The sequence below is a fragment of the Salmo salar genome, chromosome 15 (genome assembly GCF_965601325.2).
Source record: "Salmo salar chromosome 15, fSalSal1, whole genome shotgun sequence".
Lineage (NCBI taxonomy): Eukaryota > Metazoa > Chordata > Actinopteri > Salmoniformes > Salmonidae > Salmo > Salmo salar.
In genome coordinates this window covers 63,106,524-63,126,875 of record NC_138305.1, presented here as the reverse complement: position 1 = coordinate 63,126,875, position 20,352 = coordinate 63,106,524, and the positions used below count along the sequence as shown (strand labels likewise).

The following is a 20,352-nucleotide window of genomic DNA, read 5'->3' as shown; positions in this document are numbered from 1 at the left end:
GCCCGGTCTCCCTACGGCCCTGCAGACTGCAGAGGCCCTATTTACCCACGTCTTCCGGCACTACGGGGTGCCGGAGGATATTGTCTCTGATCGGGGTTCCCAGTTCACATCCAGGGTCTGGAAGGCGTTTATGGAGCGGCTGGGGGTCTCGGTCAGTTTAACCTCCGGTTATCACCCCGAGAGCAATGGGCAGGCGGAGAGGGTGAACCAGGAGGTGGGCAGGTTCCTGAGGTTGTATTGCCGGGACCGGCCAGAGGAGTGGGCGAGGTATATTCCCTGGGCATAGTTAGCCCAGAACTCACTTCGCCACTCCTCTACTAACATGTCACCCTTCCAGTGTGTGTTAGGGTACCAGCCGGTCCTGGCCCCATGGCACCAGAGCCAGACCGGGGCTCCTGCGGTGGAGGACTGGGTTCAGCACTCCAAGGAGACCTGGAAAGCAGTACAGGACTCACTGAAGGAGGCCAGTGCTAGGCAGAAAAGGAGTGCTGACCGCCACCGCAGTGAGGCGCCGGTGTTCGCACCGGGTGACAGGGTCTGGCTCTCGACCCGGAACCTGTCCCTCCGCGTGCCCTGCCGGAAGCTGGGGCCGCAGTGTGTGGGGCCCTTCAAAGTCCTGAGGAGGATAAACGAGGTGTGTTATCGGTTGCAACTCCCTTCCTATTACCGTATTAACCCCTCGTTTCATGTGTCTCTCCTCAGGCCGGTGGTGGCTGGTCCCCTACAAGAAGATGAAGTGCCGGAGGTCCCGCCGGGGTCCCCGGCGTACAGCGTAAGGGCCATTCTGGACTCGAGACGCCGGGCGGGGGGCCTGCAGTACCTCGTGGACTGGGAGGGGTACGGTCCGGAGGAGAGGTGCTGGGTGCCGGCGGAGGACATCTTGGACCCATCCATGTTGAAGGAGTTCCACCGCCTCCGTCCGGATCGCCCTGCGCCTCGTCCTCCGGGTCGGCCTCGAGGCCGGTGTCGGCGCGCTGCAGGAGCCGCGTGTCAGGAGGGGGGTACTGTCACGATTCCTACCGAGGGTGGCGCCCCCTCCTGCTCGGGTGGCGCTCGGCGGTCGTCGTCACCGGCCTATTAGCTACCACCGATTCCCTTTTTGTTTTTCCCTTTTTTTATGTTTTCTCTCCTGCCCTGAGTTAGTCAATTAATAACCTCTTACATCTAGACGTTCCGCTAGCGGAACACCTGCTCCAATATCCAATGATAGGTGTGGCACGAATTACAAATTCCTCAAAAATACAAAAACTTCAATTTTTCAAACATATGACTATTTCACAGCATTTTAAAGACAAGACTCTCCTTTATCTAACCACACTGTCCGATTTCAAAAAGGCTTTACAGCGAAAGCAAAACATTACATTATGTCAGCAGAGTACCAAGCCAGAAATAATCAGACACCCATTTTTCAAGCTAGCATATAATGTCACAAAAACCCAGAAGACAGCTAAATGCAGCACTAACCTTTGATGATCTTCATCAGATGACACACCTAGGACATTATGTTATACAATACATGCATGTTTTGTTCAATCAAGTTCATATTTATATCAAAAAACAGCTTTTTACATTAGCATGTGACGTTCAGAACTAGCATACCCCCCGCAAACTTCCGGTGAATTTGCTAACAATTTACTAAATTACTCACGATAAACGTTCACAAAAAGCATAACAATTATTTTAAGAATTATAGATACAGAACTCCTCTATGCACTCGATATGTCCGATTTTAAAATAGCTTTTTGGTGAAAGCACATTTTGCAATATTCTAAGTACATAGCCCAGCCATCACGGTCTAGCTATTTAGACACCCGGCAAGTTTAGCACTCACCAATATCAGATTTACTATTATAAAAGTTTGATTACCTTTTGTTGTCTTCGTCAGAATGCACTCCCAGGACTGCTACTTCAATAACAAATGTTGGTTTGGTCCAAAATAATCCATCGTTATATCCGAATAGCGGCGTTTTGTTCGTGCGTTCCAGACACTATCCGAAATGGTAAATCAGGGTCGTGCGCATGGCGTAATTCGTGACAAAAAAAATCTAAATATTCCATTACCGTACTTCGAAGCATGTCAACCGCTGTTTAAAATCAATTTTTATGCAATTTATCTCGTAAAAAAGCGATAATATTCCGACCGGGAATCTCCTTTTCGGCAAACAGAGGAAAAATCACAAAGACGGGGGCAGCCAGGGCACGCGCCTAAGCCCACAGTCCCTTGATCGGCCACTTGAGAAAGGCGATAATGTGTTTCAGCCTGGGGCTGGGATGACGACATTCTGTTTTTTCCCGGGCTCTGAGCGCCTATGGACGACGTAGGAAGTGTCACGTTAGAGCAGAGATCCTTTGTAAAAGATAGAGATGGCAAAGAAGTTCAAGAAATGGTCAGACAGGCCACTTCCTGTAAAGGAATCTCTCAGGTTTTGACCTGCCATTTGAGTTCTGTTATACTCACAGACACCATTCAAACAGTTTTAGAAACTTTGGAGTGTTTTCTACCCAAAGCCAATAATTATATGCATATTCTAGTTACTGGGCAGGAGTAGTAACCAAATTAAATCGGGTATGTTTTTTATCCAGCCGTGAAAATACTGCCCCCTAGCCATAACAGGTTAAGAGGGCTATTTAGTTCAGCTGGCCCGCTCCCTATTGTGCGGGATTGTCCTTCTGTGTGTCGACTGCGTTTGGTTCGACTGTGCTTGTCGATTGTATTTTCCCTGTTGTTGGGAAACCTTTTATTTTGTACATGTGGTTTATTAAAATTACCACACAGTGTTCGCTGCTTCCTGCGCTTCTTTCCGCCACACCACAGACAAGCCGTTACAATATATATATATATATATATTACAGTACAAGTCAAAAGCTTGGACACACCTACTCATTCGAGTTTTTTTTTCTTTTTTTAACTATTTTCTACATTGTAGAATAGTAGTGAAGACATCAAAACTATGAAATAACACATATGGAATCATGTAGCATCCCAAAAAGTGTTAAAGAAATCAAAATATATATGAGATATGAGATTCTTCAAAGTAGCCACCCTTTGCCTTGATGACAGCTTTGCACACTTTTGGCATTCTCTCAACCAGCTTCTTGAGGTAGCCACCTGGAATACATTTCAATTAATAGGTGTGCCTTGTTAAAAGTTAATTTGTGGGATTTCTTTCCTTCTTAATACGTTTGAGCCAATCTGTTGTGTTGTGACACGGTAGGGGTGGTATGATAGCCCTATTTGGTAAAAGACCAGGTCCATATAATGCCAAGAGCAGCTCAAATAAGCAAAGAGAAATGACAGTCCATCATTACTTTAACCTCTATGGGCTAGGTGGGACGCTAGCGTGCCACCCGTGGTGCACTCCATCAACAGCAGGTGCATTTCAAGAGCGGCAAATTTGAATCCAAATAAATGTCAAAATTCAAATTTTTCAAACATACAACTATTTTACACCCTTTGAAAGATAAACATCTCCTTAATCTAACCACGTTTTACGATTTCAAAAAGGTTTTACGGCGAAAGCATAAATTTAGAGTATGTTAGGACAGTACATTTACAAGAGTTGTGTGTAATGTTTTGTCAAGTCAAAGACAGGGTCACCAAAACCATAAAACCAGCTAAAATGATGCACTAACCTTTTACAATCTCCATCAGATGACACTCCTAGGACATTATGTTAGACAATGCATGCATTTTTAGTTCTATCAAGTTCATATTTATATCCAAAAACAGCGTTTTACTATGGCATTGATGTTGAGGAAATCGTTTCCCTCCAATAACCGGCAGTCAAGTCAGCGTCACAAATTAAATAATTAAAATTAGAAAACATTGGTAAAATATTATATTGTCATTTAAAGAATTATAGATTTACATCTCTTGAACGCAATCAACTTGCCAGATTTAAAAATAACCTTACTGGGAAATCACACTTTGCAATAATCTGAGCACTGCGCCCAGAAAAATACGCGTTGCGATACAGACTAGACGTCATGTTGGGGAGATCTAAAATCGAAAATACTATGTAAATAATCCATTACCTTTGATTCTCTTCATCAGATGTCACTTCCAGGTATCACAGGTCCATAACGAATGTAGTTTTGTTCAAAAAAGCTCATCATTTATGTCCAAAAATCTCCGTCTTGTTAGCACATGATCTAAGCCAGCCGGACTTCTCGTCATGAACGAGGGGAAAAAATATATTTACGTTCGTTCAAACATGTCAAACGTTGTATAGCATAAATCATTAGGGCCTTTTTTAACCAGAACATGAATAATATTCAAGGTGGACGAATGCATACTCTTTTATAACGTATTGGAACGAGGGTACCCAACATGAACTCGCGCGCCAGGTGTCTAATGGGACATCATCGTTCCATGGCTCTTGTTCGGTCAGATCTCCCTCCAGAAGACTCAAAACACTTTGTAAAGGCTGGTGACATCTAGTGGAAGCAATAGGAAGTGCCAAAATATTCCTCAGCCCCTGTGTTTTTCAATGGGATAGGTTTTAAAGGTAATACAACACATCAGGTATCCACTTCCTGTCAGAAAATGTCTCAGGGTTTTGCCTGCCAAATGAGTTCTGTTATACTCACAGACACCATTCAAACAGTTTTAGAAACTTTAGAGTGTTTTCTATCCATATATAATAAGTATATGCATATTCTAGTTACTGGGTAGGATTAGTAACCAGATTAAATCGGGGACATTTTTTTATCCAGACGTGCAAATGCTGCCCCCTAGCCCTAACAGGTTAAGACATGAAGGTCAGTCAATACGGAAAATGTCAAGAACTTTGAAAGTTTCAAGTGCAGTCGCATAAACCATCAAGCCCTATGATGAAACTGTCTCTCATGAGGACCACCATAGGAAAGGAAGACCCAGAGTTACCTCTGCTGCAGAGGATAAGTTCATTAGAGTTACCAGCCCAAATACATTTTTCACAGAGTTCAAGTAACAGACACATCTCAACATCAACTGTTCAGAGGAGACTGCGTGAATCAGGCCTTCATGGTCGAATTGCTGCAAAGACACCACTAATAAAGGACACCAATAAGAAGGAGAGACTTGCTTGGGCCAAGAAACACGAGCAATGGACATTAGACCGGTGGAAATATGTCCTTTGGTCTGATGAGTCCATATTTTAGATTTTTGGTTCCAACCTCCGTGTCTTTGTGAGATGCAGACTAGGTGAACGGATGATCTCCGCATGTGAGGTTCCCACCGTGACGCATGGAGGAGGAGGTGTGATGGTGTGGGGGTGCTTTGCTGGTGACACTGTCAGTGATTTATTTGGAATTTATGGCACACTTAACCAGCATGGCTACCACAGCATTCTGCAGCTATACGCCATCCCATCATTTGTTTTTTAACAGGACCATGACCCAACACACCTCCAGGCTGTGTAAGGGATATTTGACCAAGAAGGACAGTGATGGAGTGCTGAATCAGATGACCATCCGACCTCAACCCAATTGAGATGGTTTGGGATGAGTTGGACCGCAGAGTGAAGAAAAAGCAGCCAACAAGTTCTCAGCATATGTGGGAACTCCTTCAAGACTGTTGGAAAAGCATGCCAAGAGTGTGCAAAGCTGTCATTGAGGTAAAGGATAGCTACTTTGAAGAATCTAAAATCTAAAATATATTTTGATTTGTTTAACACTTTTTTGGTTACTACATGATTCCATATGTGTTATTTCATCGTTTTGATGTCTTCACTATTATTCTACAATATAGAAAATTGCAAAAATAAAGAAAAACTCTTGAATGAGTAGGTGTGTCCAAGCTTTTGAATGGTACTCTATATATATTTGCTGGGCATTCTTATTTCTCATAGATATAGGACAAACACTTCAAAACCCTGTTTCTTATGAAAACATTTTTGACTGTCTTTTTTGCCCTCCCCATTACACTATCCCCTTAAAGTGGAAGGATTAAGCTAGTACTCTTTAATAAAGACCATAATCTGACTGGGATTTAGCTATGTCTTATCCCCACCCGGCACAGCCAGAAGAGGACTGGCCACCCCTCATAGCCTGGTTCCTCTCTAGGTTTCTTCCTAGGTTCTGTCCTTTCTAGGGAGTTTTTCCTAGCCACCGTGCTTCTACACCTGCATTGCTTGCTGTTTGGGTTTTAGGCTGGGTTTCTGTACAGCACTTTGTGACATCAGCTGATGTAAGAATGGCTTTATAAATTAATTTCATTGATTGATTGAAATGAAGAGTGACGGAGGGAGGGAGGGAGGGAGGGAGGGAGGGAGGGAGGGAGGGAGGGGGAGGGAGGGAGGGAGGGAGGGAAGGAAGGTAAGAAAGAGTCTGTTTGGCAGGGACAAGGGTAAAAGAGAAAGGGAGGGAGGAAGTCTGTAGGGAGGGAGGCAGGGGGATTGATGGATGGGGAGGTACTGTTTCAATCTCTTTTTCTCTGTAGAGGGGATTTGAAGGTAAAAACATACTGTACTCTCACTAACTAACATCTGGGCTACATTTACAATGTAGCTGTGTGTATATTGGGGGGTGGGGGTGAGGGGGGTTCTTCATAGGATTCAACGGATTCTTGAGAATGTGTTTAGTGTAAAGTGGAGATGGGAGATGGGAGTGTGAGATTGGAGGATCACTGCTTCTGTGTTTATGTTTCTCAACAACATCATAACAATACGATAAACTCATCTTTGAGCAGTTTTCTCATGGCAGTAACATTGCTATCTATCCATTCTTGAGCTACAACCAAGCTGCTCTGAGAACAGAGTTTGTCCTGGCCTCTAATACAGCTCTGTTGTTCCTTATGAAGCAGTCACTGATCCCAATCCTGTTTTCGCAGGTGGTTCTATTTAGCCCCCCCCCCCCCCCCCCCCCAAAAAAAAATATCCCAATAAGAGAACCCCCCTTTTGCGCCCCAAATACTGCATCTGTTCCACTAGCTTGCTATGCAGTGAATATGAGACGTAATCGTAGCCAAAACGACTGAGAGGCGATTGATTGCCCTGCAATGAATACAGATTCGAGAGAGTAAGATTTTACTGGTGCTTCCTGAGTAAATAATTGAGTTTAGTTCAGTTTATTAATTTGACCATTTAAAAAAACAAGCACACATCAAACTTAAAAGCCATACATGCACATTAATAAAATCATCGAGGATAACACACAATAAAGTCTGGGACTTATTTCCATTGTGGTCCTCTTGAGACAAGATGGCTAGACAAGATCGAATACAGTATGGCAGTGAAATAATAAAACAAAAACACAAAAGAATTGGACTTCAACACCGTCATTGTTATGGATTGCTGTATGAAGCACTTGGCCCAAATCCCTCTAAAAGTCAGTATGGGATGAGAGAGAAAAGTAGGGAGGAAAAACTCAAAACAACAGTCATAACAAGGAATGAATCCAAGCACTCCTGTTGATGAGGACAATCAATTCTGTAAGCCTCTACAGCACAAAAAGTACTTTCCCTCATAAAATGCATTTCCCCTTATAAACCTTTACATAGTTCTTGAATTTCTTGTCTATTTATCTTCTTATCATGGTTGGTTGTGTTATCGCTTCACTGCAACATCTCCATGAATGGTAAAAAAGCTTTTCTTTGCGAATGCCTTTTACAGTAGTTTGTCTTTTTCTCCAGCATATCTTAATATGTAGCCTACATTACATGGGCTGTTAGTTATCCATTCATCTATAAAATGCAATGAGGGGGTTGACCACTCCAGAATCCCCTGCCTACCTTTGTTACACACCCAGAGAGCCACACCCTTCCTTTGAAAGATTGGTGTGTGGGCCTCCCGAGTGGCGCTGTAAGGCAGTGCTTGAGGCGTCACTACAGACCCGGGTTCGATCCCAGGTATGTGTCACGACTGGGCGTGTCTGGGAGTCCCATAGGATGACCCAGCGTCGTTCAGGTTAGGGGAGGGTTTGGCCGGGGGGGCTTTATTTGGCTCATCGTGCTCTAGCGACTCCTTGTGGCCTGCAGGCTGACCTCAGTTGTCAGTTGAACAGTGTTTTCTCTGACACATTGGTGCAGGCGGTTGTTACTGAGCGCGGTTTAGCGGCTCATGTTTCAGAGGATGCATGACTTGACTTTCGCCTCTCTCAAGCTCGTTGGGGAGTTGCAGCAATGAGACAAAATAAACCAATAAAGACTGGAGTATGTCATACAGGCACACACTTCAGTCATTTAGCAGACGCTGTCCTGTCACATGAAGGGAGAGGGTGGGTATGGTGCTTATCATTAACCCAAATCTCTCCAAAACTTGGCAGCTTTTTCCCTGGGAACTACAGAATTACCTTCCTCGAGTCAAATAATAATTTCTTCCCTATTTGCTCGTCATTCACAGCAGGCCTCGTTTCACCAAGGGTGACAGTAGTTTTGTGTTTGAGTGTGAGCGAGAGACTCGGGCAGGTTAGAGTGTATGCTTGTGGTTGTGTATATCAGTGTGTATTTCAATGTGGCAATGTATGTGCGGCTCTACTGGTGCACCCACCTGTGTGTTTGAGTGAGTGTATGTGCATGTTTTTCAAGTACCAGCAAATATATGTAATTAGTTAATAACACCATGCCCAGACCGGACGTGCGCATGTGCCATCATGCGCCATCGTGTTCCATCGTGCGCAAATTGATTTTGTCCCCCACACCAAACGCGATCACGACACCTAGGTTGAAATATCAAAACAAAATCTGAACCAATTATATTAATATGGGGACAGGTCAAAAAAGCATTAAACATTTATGGCAATTTAGCTAGCTAGCTTGCAGTTGCTAGCTAATTTGCCCTATTTAGCTAGCTTGCTGTTGCTAGCTAATTTGTCCTGGGATATAAATGTTGTTGTTGTTATTTTACCTGAAATGCACAAGGTCCTCGACTCCGACAATTAATCCACACATAAAACAGCCATCCGAATCGTTTCTAGTCATCTCTCCTCCTTCCAGGCATTTTCTTCTTTGGACTTTATATGGCAATTGGCATCTAACTTTCATAGTTACCATGACTGACTGACCGATCTCAGTTCTTTTAGTTCTTTCAATCACCCACGTGGGTATAGCAAATGAGGAGATGCCACGTGGGTATCTATTTTATCTATATTTTGGCAAAGCAGAATCTCGTTGGTGCACTCGAGCAGTGTGGGTGCAATGATTGAATAACTTGTATGTTTAAATGTATTTTAAATGTATAAATGTGTGTGTTTCTCCTTGGCTGACGACTGTCTAGGCAGATGGGTCCACAAACTCCACATTGCCAACAGGCCCTCTGGTTAAACACCTTCCTCCCTCCTCCACACCTGCATGCCTGTCTGCCTGGACCAAAGCCCAGATATGATATCTATGGTTGATTTCTAATGGAGAGGAGAGCAGAGGGAATACGTTCAACACCACAGTGCCCACAAAGCTCATCACTAAACTAAGGACCCTGGGACTAAACACCTCCCTCTGCAACTGGATCCTGGACTTCCTGACGGACCGCCCCCAGGGGGTAAGTGTAGGCACATCTGCCACGCTGATCCTCAACACTGGGGCCCCTCAAGGGTGCATGCTTAGTCCCCTCCAGTACTTCCTGTTCACCCATGACTGCGTGGCCATGAACACCTCCAACTCAATCATCAAGTTTGCTAACAACACTACAGTGGTAGGCCTGATCACTGACAATGATGAGACAGCCTATAGGGAGGAGGTCAGAGAACTGGCAGTGTGGTGCCAGGACAACAACCTCTCTCTCAATGTGAGCAAGACAAAGGAGCTTATCGGGACTATAGGAAAAGGAGAGCCGAACAGGCCTCCATTAACATCGACAGGACGGAAGTGGAGCGGATCGAGAGTTTCAAGTTCCTTGGTGTCCACATCACCAACAAACTATCATGGTCCAAACACACCAAGACAGTTGTGAAGAGGGCACGACAACACCTTTTACCCCTCAGGAGACTGAAAGGATTTGATTTGTGTCCCCAGATCCTCAAAAAGTTATACATCTGCACCATCGAGAGCATCCTGACCGGTTGCATTACCGCCTGGTATGGCAACTGCTCGGCATCTGACCGTAATGCTACCAGAGCGTCAAGTCTAGGACCAAAAGGCTCTGTAACAGCTTCTACCCCCAAGCCATGAGACTGCCATAACACCCCCCCCCCCCCTCCCCCACCCACTCCCTTTGTCATTACACTGCTGCTACACTGTTTATTATCTATGCATAGTCACTTCACAAATTACCTTGACTAACCTGTACCCCTGCACATTGACCCAGTACCGGTACCCCCTGTATATTGTCACTTTATTGCTATGTACATTTATTGTGTTACTGTTTGATCGATTCAATTATTTTTTTTAAGTTAATCAATATTTTCTTAACTCTACTTCTTGAACTGTGTTGTTGGTTAAGGACTGGTAAGTAAACATTTCACGGTAAGGTATACATTTGCATGTGACAAATACAATTTGATTTGATTTGCTGAGAGCCATATGACACAGACAGAGATGGAGAGAGAGAGAGAGAGAGAGAGGTAAATGGGTTTGGAGATGGGAGAGAGAGGGTGGGTGGGAGGAAGACAGAGGGGAGGTAAGGGAGAGAGAGGCAGAAAATAGAGAGGAATAAGAGAGAGAGAGAGAGAGAGAGAGAGAGAGAGACTAATTAATCCTAGATGTGAGATATATTGGACATCTTGTTCAATTTCTTCAAATTTCTTCACTACCGCTCTGCTATGCACTTTGACATTTGAAATTGTCTTCATTGCATATCTATCACAGGCGGCCGGTGGCACCTTAATTGAGGAGGATGGGCTCATTGTAATGGCTGGGACGGAATAAATGGAATAGTATCGAACACGTAAAACACATGGTTTCCATGTGTTTGATACCCTTCCATTCACTACATTCCAGACATTATCACGAGCCGTTTTCCCCTCAGCAGCCTCCTTTGACCTCTACTCCAAACTACAAGAACAGAACAAGACATGTGCCCTGTCAGTTTCACTGGGCATGACGCCTCTGCTCTCTCTACCTCGCATCTTCCCTCTGTCCCTTTCTTTTCTCTACAAGCCAAACGCTGGTTTCTTCACAGCGAGAAAGCCTTCCTAACAAAATAAAAAAAGAAACTGAATATTTCAACACAGTGAGCTTATACCAACACAAAGCTCTCTCATTGTCTGCTGTGCTACTCAGGTCTCTAACAGTGTCTACCTAACCACAGCCGTACAAATTTCAAGGTTGAAGTTTTATTGTTACGTGCACAAGTACAGTGAAATGCCTCTCTTGCAAGCTCTTTGCCAACAATACAGTAATCAGTAGTACAATAAAATAAAGTAAAGTAAAACAAAAACACACAAGAAATAGAACTATGAAGAACACAAGAAGGTAAGTAAGCTACAGTGGATTTGGAAAATATTCAGATCCCTTTACTTTTCCCACATTTTGTGGGAAAAGTGCTGCTGATTATATAAATACATTTAATTGATTTATTGATTGGTTGGACCGAGATGACAGTGGCAATACAATAGCCCTCTATGCAAAAGTCAATCTCAAATCCATGTGCTCTAATTCTTTTAGAATATGTTAATTCTGAACTAGCTTTTGCAAAAAAAAACGATTTACTATACAGTATCTAATAGGTTAACTTCATAGAGTTCAAAAGAACCTAGAAACAACTGGATAAAGGTAGATGCAGTGTGTTTGTGATTCTATGGGTAGGTCCGGCATCAGCTCCAGCCTCAGCTTCAGCTCCAGCCTCAGCCTCAGCTCCAGAAAGGGGAGAACATACATAGTGTGACCCAAGGTGAAATGTCACTTTTTCAGCCATTGATCTACTGTGACTACCTTGTCCCTTGTTCCCCCAACTCTGGTTTTAAAGCTGCCTGAGAAACTGAGTCACACCTATGGGATTAAAACGTCTACTTCTACTACTCTCTTTCTCTCTTTCAGTCTTTCTCTCTTTCTCACTCTAGTTCTCTCTCCCTCCATTTTTAGACTGTTTAGACTTGTTTGTGAAAATCTTTCTGAGAATTGACAATAAAGCGATTGACATTGAAACTGAGAGGGGAAATAGAGAGAGATATGGAGTGTGCCTAGCCCTATTCTAATACACCTCTGGGCCTATGGCCTGTTTATCTCCAAATCAAATCAAGTTTATTGGTTGCGTACACAGATTTGCAGATGTTATCGCAGGTACAGCGAAATGCTTATGTTTCGAGCTCAACAGTGCAGTAATATCTAGCAATACAATGTCAATATAATACACAAATAACAGAATGAGTAATATCAGAATGAGCAATGTCAGTCTGGAATATAAATATACAGTTGAAGTTGGAAGTTTACATACACCTTAGCCAAATACATTTAAACTCAGTTTTTCACAATTCCTTACATTTAATCCTAGAAAATATTCCCTGTTTTAGGTCAGTTAGGATCACCACTTTATTTGTTAGAATGTGAAATGTCAGAATAATAGTAGAGAGAATGATTTATTTCAGCTTTTATTTCTTTCATCACATTCCCAGTGGGTCAGAAGTTTACATACACTCAATTAGTATTTGGTAGCGTTGCCTTTAAATTGTTTAACTTGGGTCAAATGTTTCTGTTAGCCTTCCACAAGCTTCCCACAATAAGCCGAGTGAAATTTGGGCCATTCCTCCTGACAGAGCTGGTGTAACTGAGTCAGGTTTGTAGGCCTCCTTGCTCACACATGCTTTTCAGTTCAGCCCACAAATTTTCTATGGGATTGAGGTCAGGGCTTTGTGATGGCCACTCCAATACCTTGACTTTGTTGTCCTTAAGCCATTTTGCCACAACTTTGAAAGTATGCTTGGGGTCATTGTCCATTTGGAAGACCAATTTGCGACCAAGCTTGAACTTCCTGACTGATGTCTTGAGATGTTGCTTCAATATATCCACATCATTTTCCTCCCTCATGATGCCATCTATTTTGTGAAGTGCACAAGCCCCTCCTGCAGCAAAGCACCCCCACAACATGATGCTGCCACCCCCGTGCTTCACGGTTGAGATAGTGTTCTTCGGTTTGCAAGCCTCCCCCTTTTTCCTCCAAACATAGCGATGTTCATTATGGCCAAACAGTTCTATTTTTGTTTAATAAGACCAGATGACACTTCTCCAGAGAGTACAATCTTTGTCCCCATGTGCAGTTGCAAACCGTAGTCTGGCTTTTTTATGGTGGTTTTGGAGCAGTGGCTTCTTCCTTGCTGAGCGGCCTTTCAGGTTATGTCGATATAGGACTCGTTTTACTGTGGATATAGATACTTTTGTACCTGCTTCCTCCAGCATCTTCACAAGGTACTTTGCTGTTGTTCTGGGATTGAGTTTCATTTTTTGCACCAAAGTACGTTCATCTCTAGGAGACAGAACGCGTCTCCTTCCTGAGCGGCATGACAGCTGCGTGGTCCCATGGTGTTTATACTTGCGTATTATAGTTTGTACAGATGAACGTGGTACCTTCAGGCATTTGGAAATTGCTCCCAAGGATGAACCAGCCTTGTGGAGGTCTACAATTTTTTTGTGAGGTCTTGGCTGATTTCTTTTGATTTTCCAATGATGTCAAGCAAAGAGGCACTGAGTTTGAAGGTAGGCCTTGAAATACATCCACAGGTACACCTCCAATTGACGATGATGTCAATTAGCCTATCAGAAGCTTTTAAAGCCATGACATCATTTTCTGGAATTTCCCAAGCTGTTTAAAGGCACAGTCAACTTAGTGTATGTAAACTTCTGACCCACTGGAATTGTGATACAGTGAATTATAAGTGAAATAATCTGCCTGTAAACAATAGTTGGAAAAATTACTTGTGTCATGCACAAAGTAGATGTCCTAACCGACTTGCCAAAACTATAGTTTGTTAACAAGAAATTTGTGGAGTGGTTGAAAAACGAGTTTTAATGACTCCAACCGAAGTGTATGTGAACTTCCGACTTCAACTGTATACACAGGAGACAGTATAGACAGTGTATGGGTAGAAAAGGTGTGTACTGCAGTAGTTATATAGGATGAGCCATGACTAGAATACAATATATACTGTGTTAGGCTAGAAGGGAAAATGAATGGCATGATGTACAGACAAGTCCTTGAAGAAAACCTGCTGCCCCAACTGCAAGAAAGACGAAACTGGGACAGAAATTCTCCTTTCTGCATGACAATGACCCAAAGCACACAGCTAAAGCTACAATGGACTGCCTAAGGAATAAAAAGTTAAATGTCATTGAGTGGCCCAGTCAGAGCTCAGACCTAAATCCAATGGAAGATTTGTGGGTGGGGGTTGACTTGAATATTGCTGTCCATTAACTCTCCCCAAGGAACTTGACAGAGCTTGAACAGTTTTGTAAAGAAGGTCAAATATTGCCAAATCTAGGTGTGCAAAGTTGGTAGAGACCTATCCCAACAGACTCACAGCTGTAATTGCTGACAAAGGTACTTCCACCAAGTATTAACTCAGGGGGTGGAGACTTTTTCTCTTAAAAGTGTAGAGTATGGTGTGAGATAAGTGGGGAAAAAATCCTTACTTAACGCTGAGGCACTGACACAACAAAATGTGAAAAACGTTCCAGGGAGTGTAGGCTTTCAATAGGCACAGTGCATAAAGTGGGTTAAACAGTATGTAAACATTGTTAAAGTGACCAGTATGGGTTTTTGGACACGGCCAGTGTCTAAGGTGCCGGACAGAGTACAAGGCGGTGGCCGGCAAGTCTGTTCAACGGTCTGATAGTCTGGAGATAGAAGCTGTTTTTCAGTCTCTCGGTCCTGGCTTTAATACACCTGTACTGTCTCCATCTGCTAGATGGTAGCAGGGTGAACAGGTTGTGGCTCCGGGGGCTGAGGTCCTTGCTTCTCTGGGTGCTGTAGATGTCCTGGAGGACAGGCAGTGTGCCCACAGTGATGCGTTGGGCTTTACCAGGCGGTGATGCAGCCCGATATAATGCTCTGGATGGTGCACCTGTCGAAGTTTGTGAGGGTCTTAGGGGCCATGCCGAAGAGATCACAGGCTCTCATTCTGTCTGTCTGTCTGTCTGTCTCTCTCTCTCTGTCTCTCTCTCTCTGTTAGTTGTTGTTTATCTTATCCATGTTTGTAAGTGGTTTAATGCATTCTGCTCCTCTATAATTTGCAATAATGCCTCATCCCCTCTACCACCTACCACTTCCCTCCATCCTTCCATCCCTTTACTTAGAGCTCAAAAAGGCAAGCAGAAGAAAGAAATTAAGCCTTGAACAAGTAAATGATTAAATAAAATATAGGGTGTTTGCGCTAGCAGGGGATTTGACAGCTGAGAGATGGATCTCGTTTGGTTTATTAATTATCCAAACAAACCATCAGGATGTTCTATCACACACGCACCTACACGCACACGCACACGCACACACACACACACACACACACACACACACACACACACACACACAGGATTTTGTTTAGCAACTTGAGAGGAGGATGATTTGTCGAGCAACAATTGTGCTAACGGCCTTTAACCTTTATTGCAGAGCTATGGAAAATATTTTCTCTTTAGAGTTGAGTTTTATACAGCTGTTTTTCCCAATCAAAGGCTCTCATTGAACTCATTCTGAAGCTTAATAACATAAGTGAGTTACAGAGAGGAACCTGATTTTTAGAGAACGGTGTTAACTTCTTCCATAGGGGATGAGGAGTAACAATTATAACAATGAACTAACAGGCAACTACCAGAACTCCTCACTACTGTTTGAGCAAATCGGAGGCCCCAATGTTCCAATCCACAGAAGTACGACATAGAACAGACAGAATAAACATGGTTCATGGATTGTCATTACATTGGACACACATGCTATGGTCTGCTATGTGTTTTTCTACACAGCTTTGGGTTTTCTACATCACATTCCCTGCCCCTTTTAGCAGCATATGCTGAAGTGTGCCACGACAGCACAGTGTGTTCCTGTGTACTACTAACTGTTCATGAAGGTCATGTGTTTCCCATTTGGCTCATCTTCATCATCTCAGTCAGAAACACTGAACCTTCCCATGCCTTCCATACCCATGTCATTCATCTGTTATGCATAAACACGTCTCCATGAGAGAGAGAGAGAGAGAGAGAGAGAGAGAGAGAGAGAGAGAGAGAGAGTGTAGTGGGAAAATAAGAGAGAGTGAACGAATGTGAACTATAATGAAGGCTAGTGATGAAGATGCGTCTGCGGCTTGTCGGCGCCAAGGCCCAGTGTGATGTTTCGATCACTGTTTGTGGCATTGTCTGGATAGATGGTGATATGTTTGCATATCACAGGAGTGAAACCCACCTACGCTATGGCATTCTCCGTGGCTGGGCATTCCCATGGAGCCCTGGGGATTACTGACTTTGTCGGAGGTGTGAAGACTGTTGAAATTGAAAGTTACTAAATGAATGTTACCGTGTGAATTACAGTGTCATGTTTAGATTGTTTCAAGAGCTGAACATTTGTATGTCTTATTGTACTGTACGTGTTATGGATATCATTTTACAGGGAGCTAAAACTGTTCGTCAGATGGAGGTCATTTCTAAGTGAGGAGTAGCTCAGATGCGCTCCTATCATTGTGTTGATTGGATTAGAGAATGTGTGTGGAAGTGTTATTATTTTGTTTTGTTGTTTGGGCCAAGCAGGGTGATGCTGCTAAACGATGGGGGTTGTTGACATTTGGATCCACCCTGGGAAGGATAAAAGTTGGAGGGATTTTTAGTTCAGGTAGTCATTGTTAACCAATCTCCTGACATATGTTATAGTGGAGTTTATTTTAAGAATATAGACAGATCATTTTGTAACTTTTTACATTGAAGACTTCTGTTATGTACTCTTTGATAATGGTATTGTTTTTATAACTGTAATAAGCCTGATTACTTTTAAATGGATATGTATTGTAGTCCTCATATTTCCGAGTAATATTCCTTGAATTATTCTTTGATGTAATGGTCTAATGGTAAATGTTATTACACTACACATAACATATGTTTGGGTCCTAACTTTGCATATATTCGCCAAGGCTAACTCAATGAATTAATGCTGGAACTCTGATTGCAAGGATTAACGCACAGAATCTGGACAGTTTTACTTGCATAACGGTTATCTTAGACACCTGTCAATTATAGTATTCCCGAGACTGGTCACACAAAGACTCGCTATCTTGATACGCTCGGATATGCTTAAGACCAATAGCATTTATTCACATGGTTATGGAGTCAGATTGAATTATAATATTACAATTGTAATCCTCCTACACTAATTCTGTCATTCCCAGTAGTTGGAATGGATTCATACCATTCTACAAAATCAAAGACATTGAGAGAAAGATTAACACATGCCAACATGTGAGAGGCAGTATGGGAGGTAGATAGAGAACACATGGTATGTTATGAAATGTCTTCTGCTCAGTGCTTCATTTGTAAATCGGGAGGTGCCGGAGCAAAATTTGAGTGCAAGAGGGTAGTGACCTAGGGAGCTCTAAGGTACCGGAACGCATAAGAAAAAAAATCCCCTTCATAGTAAAGCATTGCATGCATATCATCACATTTGCGTAGTGGCATATAGCAGTGAAGTAGAGACACTTACAGAAGTTGAACACATGGAGAACATTTTTAGTGGCCTATGGTCTGGGAAAATGTTTGCCTTTTTATAAACGCATTTCAGGTAATTCTACATTACTTCACATGACTGGAGATTTTGGCATAATCTCAAGACATGGGAACTCGGAACTGTGAAATCTCAGACTTCCAAATTCAGTGTGTTAAAGACAACTGGGAACTCGGTAAAAACGAGCTCCAACTGGGAAAATTAATTTTCAACATTCATCCAACTTGGAATTCCAAGTCGGAAACTCAGGCATCTTTCAGAGCTCCAACTTTCCAACCTGAAGCTCACTGAGGTCATGATTCCACCTCCTTTTTTGTTTGAGTTCCCAGTTGTCATGAAAGCACCATAATACTGCACAAATGATCGAAATGACTGGCTACTTTGACACTGACAAACTGAGATTCTGAGATCAACCTTGGTGTGTGGAGACACATATTGTAGGCTACAATATGAGGAGGAAATTATAGTCCTAAAAATGCTTTCCAGTTACATTGACTCAACCAATGACGCGCAGCTTACTTGCTGGTGATGGCCGATTCGCCCGTGCCAAAAGCCTCTCTCTATCGTTTTACTTTGTAAAACAATAAGCCTATTTGGAAGTTGATCAAATATTTTGATAGCCTACAGCAGACAGATTAGAGTCTTCTCTTTTCAGCAGGAGCCATTTGCTTTCCAATCTGTGTTTTCCAGCGATTGTATTTGTAACACTCGTCGTTAGAAGGAGAAGTGGACCAAGGCGCAGCGTGGTAAGTGTTCATGATACTTTATTTCACAACACACTCAAACAAAATAACAAACGGTGAAAAAATGAAAGCGCACAGTTCTGTCAGGCTCAGATGCTAAACAGAAAACAACCTCCCACAAACACGGGTGGAAAACAGGCTGCCTAAGTATGATTCCCAATCAGAGACAACGATAGACAACCACACTCGGCCCAAAAACAAAGAAACAGAAAACATAGACTTTCCCACCCGAGTCACACCCTGACCTAACCAAACATAGAGAATAATAAGGATCTGTACGGTCAGGGCGTGACAGTATTTGAAATATTGCGAAAGGCCTGTTTTGTCTGCATGCTGTTTGTTCACTGACAGATTTGCCGCACGTTCCCGAATGTACGCAAAACCTTGTTATTGGGCTACACCCCACAGCTAGGCAATTTTTAAAGAAGCTGTTCATCGTGTGTGTCTAAATGATATGCTTGCTCATGGTGTAGTAGGCTATTCTAAATTATTTAATTTATTTCTGAACAGACCGCAGTAATTCTATAACTTTGGCAAATGTATTTCAATTTATCAGGGGTGCTGCAGCTCCTCTAGAACCCTTCGCAGGCTATAATTCTATAAGGATATAAATGATGAAATGCAAGGCTGGTGAGATGAGAGTTGCAGGCTCATTCGTGTCTATCAGAGCAGAGAGAGGGAGAAAGGGAATCTCGTTCCAGTTCTGTGAGAGACACAGGCCCGCTTCTCACAAGGCCATGCATTGGTCTCAAACATAGGTTACAATGTTGTGCAAACCTGATACCGTACCCTAACCGGCCGCACGAGTGCACCATCGTGCGCTAATTTTGATACACTGGTTGAATCATCAAAACAAACTCTGAACCAATTATATTATTTTGGGGACAGGTCAAAAAGCATTAAACATTCATGGCAATTTCGCTAGCTAGCTTGTAGTTGCTAGATAATTTGTCCTATTTAGCTAGCTTGCTGTTGCTAGCTAATTTGTCCTGGGATATAAATGTTGAGTTGTTATGTTACCTGAAATGCACAGGGTCCTCTACTCTGACAATTAGTCCACACATAAAACGGTCAACTGAATCGTTTCTAGTCATCTCTCCTCCTTCCAGGCGTTTTCTTCTTTGGACTTTTAATGGCGATTGGCATCTAACTTTCATAGTTACCACTACGACCGACCGAACTCAGTTCATCTTTCAATCACCCACGTCGGTATAACCAATGAGGAGATGGCACGTGGGTATCTGCTTCTATAAACCAATGAGGAGATGGGAGAGGCAAGACTTGCACCGCATTCAGCGTCACAAATAGAACTGACTTCTATTTTAGCGCTTGGCAACGCAGACGCTCGTTGGCACGCGCAAGTAGTGTGGGTGCAATAATTGAATAACATGTATGTTTAAATGTATTTTGCAACGCACGTGACGCAAGCGGTGTGGTCAGCATGTTAAGCTCAGGCCGGCCCAACACGAATCAACTTTGATAACTTTTTCAATTGCAAAAAGTGACAATTATTTTTCATGCCATGAGAGGTACCGGGATCCGGCCAAATAGGTCCCGGAACTGAACAGTCCAAATTAAGCACTGGTTCTGCTCCCGTAGTGCAGTTTGTGACAATTGTGTGTTAAAAGCAGAGAGCACCAGGCAGCATATGGCATATGGTGCTATGTATTATTGATATCACAGCAGTGGCCAGCTAACTCTCAGTGCTCAGGGTGATGTGGCATAATGTGTGATTTCTTTGCCTGCAGTGATCTTCAAGCAGCCTCCTTTGAGACATGGCTGAGGAGATTGGAGTTTTGTGTCTCTTTAAAGATTCAGAGATGAAAGAGTGGGTAGCTAAAGAGCAGCATGGCTCGCTGAGGAGAAAGACAGAAAGGAGAGGGAAGACTGGGAATGAGATTGAGGGGTGAAGAGAGGGAAGGAGGGAGAAAGGAGTGAGATGAAGACAGCAGGGAAAAGAGAGGGATAGAACGTTGGGGGAAGAAGAGAGCCAAAGCGATAAAAAATGGTAGACAGATAAACAAAGAAAGAGAAAGAATTTGGAGTCAACAGGTAGTGTGGTGGGTGTG

General features: G+C 43.1%; 1 protein-coding gene across 1 annotated transcript in view; it reads right to left on the bottom strand.

Annotated features, from left to right (window-relative positions):
• Window positions 1-20,352, bottom strand: part of LOC106571809 (putative methyltransferase-like protein 24) — a 119,976-nt gene that overhangs the window by 98,000 nt on the left and 1,624 nt on the right. The window lies entirely within an intron of this gene.